This window comes from Pteropus vampyrus, unplaced genomic scaffold (genome assembly GCF_000151845.1).
Source record: "Pteropus vampyrus isolate Shadow unplaced genomic scaffold, Pvam_2.0 Scaffold2, whole genome shotgun sequence".
NCBI classification, from domain to species: Eukaryota; Metazoa; Chordata; class Mammalia; order Chiroptera; family Pteropodidae; genus Pteropus; species Pteropus vampyrus.
The window spans coordinates 16,672,756-16,678,923 of record NW_011888783.1 but is presented as its reverse complement, the minus strand read 5'-3'; positions in this window follow the sequence as shown (position 1 = coordinate 16,678,923).

The window sequence follows — 6,168 nt, the reverse complement described above, 5'->3', positions numbered from 1 at the left end:
TGTTTCTCTTCTTTTAAGGCTTGAAGTTCCCTCCAATTTCTGCCTGCTATTCGCCCCTCTTCAATGTCTTCAAGTAGTTGTTTGGTTACATTTTATCCAGAGTTTATAATTATTATCTGTGGAGGAGTTATTCTAGTACTGGCTACTTTGCCATTCTCTATACCATAACTCTCAGTTCTATTTAAATGCTTTAAAAATCTTATTATATCAAGGAGAAAGACTCAGTCTGATGTTAATGTCAGACACTTTTTGTTTTGTCCAAGAAAGGACAGGTCAGACTTGGGAAGACAATAACACCTAATGAGAATTTAATAATCATGTTTTATGTATTTTATCAATATATCATTTTATTGATGGCTAATTATACTGCTTTTCCATTGCAGCTCTGGTTTTAAGTTTTAGACAAGTAAAAAAAGTTAGATGTAAGGACTATGTAAACATGAAACATCCTTTTAATGTGAAGAAAACTGATAAGAATTAATAGTACAAAAAAAGTTAGATGTAAGGACTATGCAAACATGAAACATCCTTTTAATGTGAAGAAAACTAATAAGAATTAATAGTACAAGGGTCATACAGTTATGGCAAAACATAGGACAACAGTGCTGGGATGAATGAATTTAGAAAAATACTGTTTAGTAACATACTTCCTCTGACCATGAGACAGTGGTGAATGGCAGTCTGGAGTTAGGAAGAGAGGTCAGAGCAGGAAATAGAAATTAGAGAATTCAAAGGCTTAAGACCTTCAGTCCAAGGCCATTGTTAAAATCAGGTTCATAACTTTAATGTAAAAGTTGTTGAGAATACAGCCATTCTAAGAGGTTCTATCTTTGTTTCCCTGAGATGTTTTTTATCCTTATAGGTTGTTAAATTTTGTGAGAATCAATATAACATGTTCAATTCCACTTCTGAGTTATGTTTTTTATTTGATTTTTGCTTTTTATTTCCCAACCATTGTGAAGATAGCTTTAAAATACCTCTCTAAATTCATTTGTTTGAATGTCTCTGATGAAACTTCAATTTCAGGAATATCTATTGTTACCTTTCTTTTTTCTACATTGATCTTGGTCCTGAGGAGAGTTATAAAATTTTCTTTTAAGTTATCTGACTCTACTCTTGGATCAGGTCAATAACACCTGAAAAGTAACACTTTTTGTTATCCAAAGAGTATAAAGAAAATAAACCCCCAGGGAGACAGCATTGACTAGAGATTAGAAGAAGGAACTGTCAGGATGATAATCCAATTTAATCAGCTACCATTTTTCTCAACTCTCTGCTTCCAGTCCTTTCTATCCTGGCTTTTCAAGGGTTGGTATGACAACCTGGTACAAATACTTATTTATATAATGAAGGCATACTTTTATTTTCTTAAGTGACTAGATTTTAGTCAGTCCATTGTGGAGTAACTGATTCTTTGATCTATTTTGAAGGATGGGACTGAAGAAAATATTCCCAATAATACTGTTAAGGGCCTGGTATCATGGACATGTGCCCTACTGTCTTTTCCAGCTGGTAATATGCTACAACTGGATTACACTAAAACATAGATTTTGGAATACTTAAATAACACATACTTTTTATGAAAAGACAGTGGTTATTTGTATTATAGTCTGTATATAACGTATTTTGTTTTAAAGATTTTTCTCTTTATCTTTAGTTTTCAAAAAATTTACTAAAAATACCCCAGATGTGGTTTTCTTTGTATTTATCCTGCTTGGGGTTCACTGAGCTTCTTGAATCTATAAATTTGGGAAATTTTCAGCTATTAGTCCTTCGAATATTTTTTCTGCCCCATTCTCTCCTTGCTTTCCTTCTAGAACTCCAATTACTCATAGGTTAGAATTTTTATATTGTCCATAGGTCACTAAGTCCCTGTTCTATTCTTTTTTTTCTTCCCAATCTTTTTTCTTCTCTGTTCTTAAGACGGAATAATTTCTAATCATCTATCCTTATGTTTACTTATTTTTACACCATCTTCAATCTGCTGTTGAGCCTATCCATTAGATATTGTATTTAGGTTTTTTTTTTTTTTCAGCTCTAGAATTTACATTTGTTTTTTTATATATATACTTTTGATTTATCTGTTCTCTCTCTTTTTTTTAGTTGCAAGATATTTTCTTCTTTGTCTTTGAGCATAGTTATAATAACTATTTTAAAGTCTTTGTTTGCTAACTTCAACATCTGGGGAATCTTGAGGTCAGTCTGCATTGATTGCCTATGAGTCATTTTTCCCCTCTGTGTCTAGTGATTTTGGATTTATTCAAGATATTATAAATAATCACTGTAGACACTCTGGCTTAATTGTTTGTTTTAACAGGAAGTTGACTAGACCTGCTTCAGACTCCAAACTCAGGCTACCCTGCAATTGGCAGCTGACATCCCTGCTTAGTTCTTTTAGCTGTGGGTGACCTTCTTGGATCTGTCCCAAACATGTGTAGTTCAGGGATTGGGCAAAGATTAGGGCAGAATTTATGTGCAGAATTTGAGGCTGCCTCTCTATGACTCTCTTCTTTCTGAGATTTTCCTTTGCTTTCCAGCTATTGTGACCACTTCAAACTCTGCTCTTCAAACCAGCAAAACTACGAGTTTTGACTGGAGTTTTAGCCAATTTGCCTGGTGCCAACTGAGGACTGGCCTCAAGTGAAAAGTCATAAAAATGGTAAACTCACACAGAATTATTTCCTCCTTTCAACTCTGCAGTTCCTGCTTGCTTTTGGTCACTCTCTACTATCTTTAGGCAACTGATTTTTATATTTTGTCCAAGAGTATTGGTCCTATAGGAGCTTCTACACCATTATTTGAGAAAAACTACACAAGTATTTTTTTTTTCTTATGATATTTGATTTACTTTGTCTCTGTTTTTTTTTTTTTTTTTAAATTTAACTGGCCTGCGTTAGGGATAGCATCTTTATTTTAAACCTTTGCTTTATAGATAACTACCATATTTTTTTATGCTTGACAGTTTTATTTTTTTAATTAAACTTCTTATTTTTGAGATAAAAGTAGTTTCACATGCAGTTGTAAAAAATCATGAGACCTCACGTACCCTTTACCCAGTGGTAAACTTCTTGCAAAACTATAGTACAATAATACAACTAGAATACTGGCATTGATAGAGTCGAGATCTAGACACTTCCGGCACCACAAGGACTCCTCATGTGGCCTTTGTATAGCCACACCTACTTCCTGTCTGCCCTCATCCCCTCCTACCCCTGACTACCACTAATCTGTTCTCCATTTCTATAATTTTATCATTTCAAAATGTTATATAAATGGAATCAAATAGCATGTAACCCTTTGGGGTTGCTTTTTCACTCAGCATAATTCTCAGAATTCATCTAGATTGTTGTATGTATCGACAGTTTTTTCCTTTTTATTGCTGAGTAGTATTCCAGGGTATGGATATACCATTGTTTCTTTAACCATTCAGTCATTAAAAGACATCTGATGTCAACTATACTTTAATAAAAAGAAAGGAAGAAAAAGAAAGAAAGAAAGAAAGAAAGAAAGAAAGAAAGAAAGAAAGAAAGAAAGAAAGAAAGAAAGAACATCTAGATTTCGTCCCAGTTTTTCACTATTATGAATACAGTTGCTGTGATAATTGATGTACAAGTTTTTGTATAAACATAAGGCTTCATTTCTCTGGAATAAATGCCCAGAAGTACAACTGCTGGGCCATATGGTATTTACATGTTTTGTTTCTTAAGAAATGGCTAAATTGTTTTTCAGAGTGGCTATATTTAATATTCCCACTAGAAATATGAGTGAACCAGTTTCTCTCTATCTTCACCATCATTTGGTGGTATCACTATTTTTTTATTTTTTTTATTTTAACCATTCGGACAGGTGTCTAGTGATAATCTCCTTGTGGTTTTAATTTGCATATCCCTAATAGCTAATGATATAAAACATCTTTTCATGTACTTATTTATCATATGTACATCTTTTTCTGTGAAATGTCTTTTCATGTGTTTTATACACGTTCAAATTGGATCATTTGCTTTTTACTGTTGACTTTTGATAATTATTTATATATGTTAGATAATAGTCTTTTCTCAGATATGTAGTTTGTAAGTATTTTCTCCTAAACTATCTTAATTAGGCTTAATTGATTACGCTTGTTATAATCCTTTAAATGTTTGGTAGAATCTCCAGTGAAACCATGTAGGCTTAGATATGTCTTTTGTAGAGAGTTTTAAAATTACACATTCAATTTCATTAATAGAGATTACCAGGGCCTGGGTGATGGTGGGTGGGAGCGAGGAAGAAGGGAATGAAGAACTATTATTTAATAGGTACAGAGTTTGTTTGGGATGATGAAAAAATTCTGAAAGTGGAAAGTGATGATAGTTGTACAACATTGTGAAGGTACCTAATGACACTGAACTGTACACTTAAAAATGGTTAAAATGGTGGATTTTATGTAATTTTACCATGAGAAAAACAACAACAACAACAACAGCGAAAACAGCCTATCAGAAATCTTAATTCCACAAGGATTCATGGCATCAGGTAAAAGGTAGTGAGTGAGGAAGATCACCACATCCTCACCCCACACTTTCCGGGTTCCCAGAGAAAAGAAACGACTCTTGGAAATGTGATAGAATTATTCATAGTCCATAATTCACAGCTCCTTTTTGTTATGACAGTGTTTAATAATAACAACTTTAAAAAATCAAAATCAAAATACTTTTCACTATCATGGCGTATAATCTCTACACCCACAAACATGTACTCACTTCTTGGGCTGTCAGAAAGAAATGAGAAAAAAACAACCAGAATTACCATCTGGGCAGGAAGACAGTTCCAGCCGTGGGAGAACTGGCATCGTCATCCGGCAGTGAGTGTCACCCAGTGTGAAAGGAAGTGATTCTGATAGGATACTCAGGCTAAGTTTTGGCCCAAAGGGATATTTCAGAGTGAGATACAATGATACTACTTAAATAGTGTTCATATGGTGAAACTTGTCTCTCCCAGGTTGTAGCTCAGAGTGGGCTGCCCCCTTTGGGATTTAATGAAAGAATTATAAAAGTTGAAGTCAGGGGGAAGCTTTTCCTCTCTCAGCAAGACCAGTATCTGCAGCTACAAGTGTCACCAAATATCTGCATTAGTGCCTGAGAGAATGATGAAGTGATGGAAGTAGTAATAGCAAGGTGCTCTGCTGATTTAGAGCACCGGGCAGGGGAGCAGAAAAGAGGCTCTGGAAGATGCAACAGTAATGATTAGATAGCAAGGAAGGAGATCACAGGATACTCTCCGGCTAGAATCTGAAAGGCCTAAGGAGTTTGGGTTATATCCTAAAGACAACAAAGTTTTGAGCAAAGGAATAATATAATAAAATCTGCATTTTTGAAAAATCACTCTGACAGCAGACAAAGAATATATAGGAAGAGGGTAAGAAATCTAGATACTGAGGAAACCGTTTGGAAGCTATTGCAGCTATCTAGACAAGAAATGATGAGGGCCTCAATTAATATTGTTCAGGTGGGATTAGAGGGAGAGGCGAGCATGAAACTGGATAAAAGAAATATTTGGGAGGTTAGAGAGAGCAAGAATATAACCAGTGGGAGACGAATGTAAAACAATAGGATTAAAAAAGACTTAGAATGCTGTCATTAAAAGGAAAAGAATCTCATAGGTATCCTCAGAAACAAGCCTAAGAACTGCATTCATAATACTATATATATATGTAGTGAAAACTGTGGAAAATTAAAAACAGTGACTTCAATAATCAAAGGAAGTCAGATGTAAAAGTACAACATTCATTTCCAGATGAAATTATATAATTACTAGAGTAATAAAGTATAACAAAGACTTTAGTTAGTGTACTTGCTCCCTCTATAGATACTCACTGTGTGCCCAGTGTTATGCTAACATATACTAACATAGGGCAGGAAAACGGGATCTGGTTTCCTTGGGGCAAGGCTCATAGTAAGTTGAGCTCTTTCTAAATTACTTCGGTTCTCAGAAATTTATTTTTAAAATTTTCTCATTCATTTAATAGATATATACTTAATAATATACTTACTTTAATACTTTCATATATTTTAACATGTAATTAAATAGTATAATAAATATTTAGTAAATATTTAAATTCTATATCAGCAGTGTTGATGGTGGTTAAAGGTAAGATGTATTCCACAGGTCATAGAATGGCAAGGAGGTGTT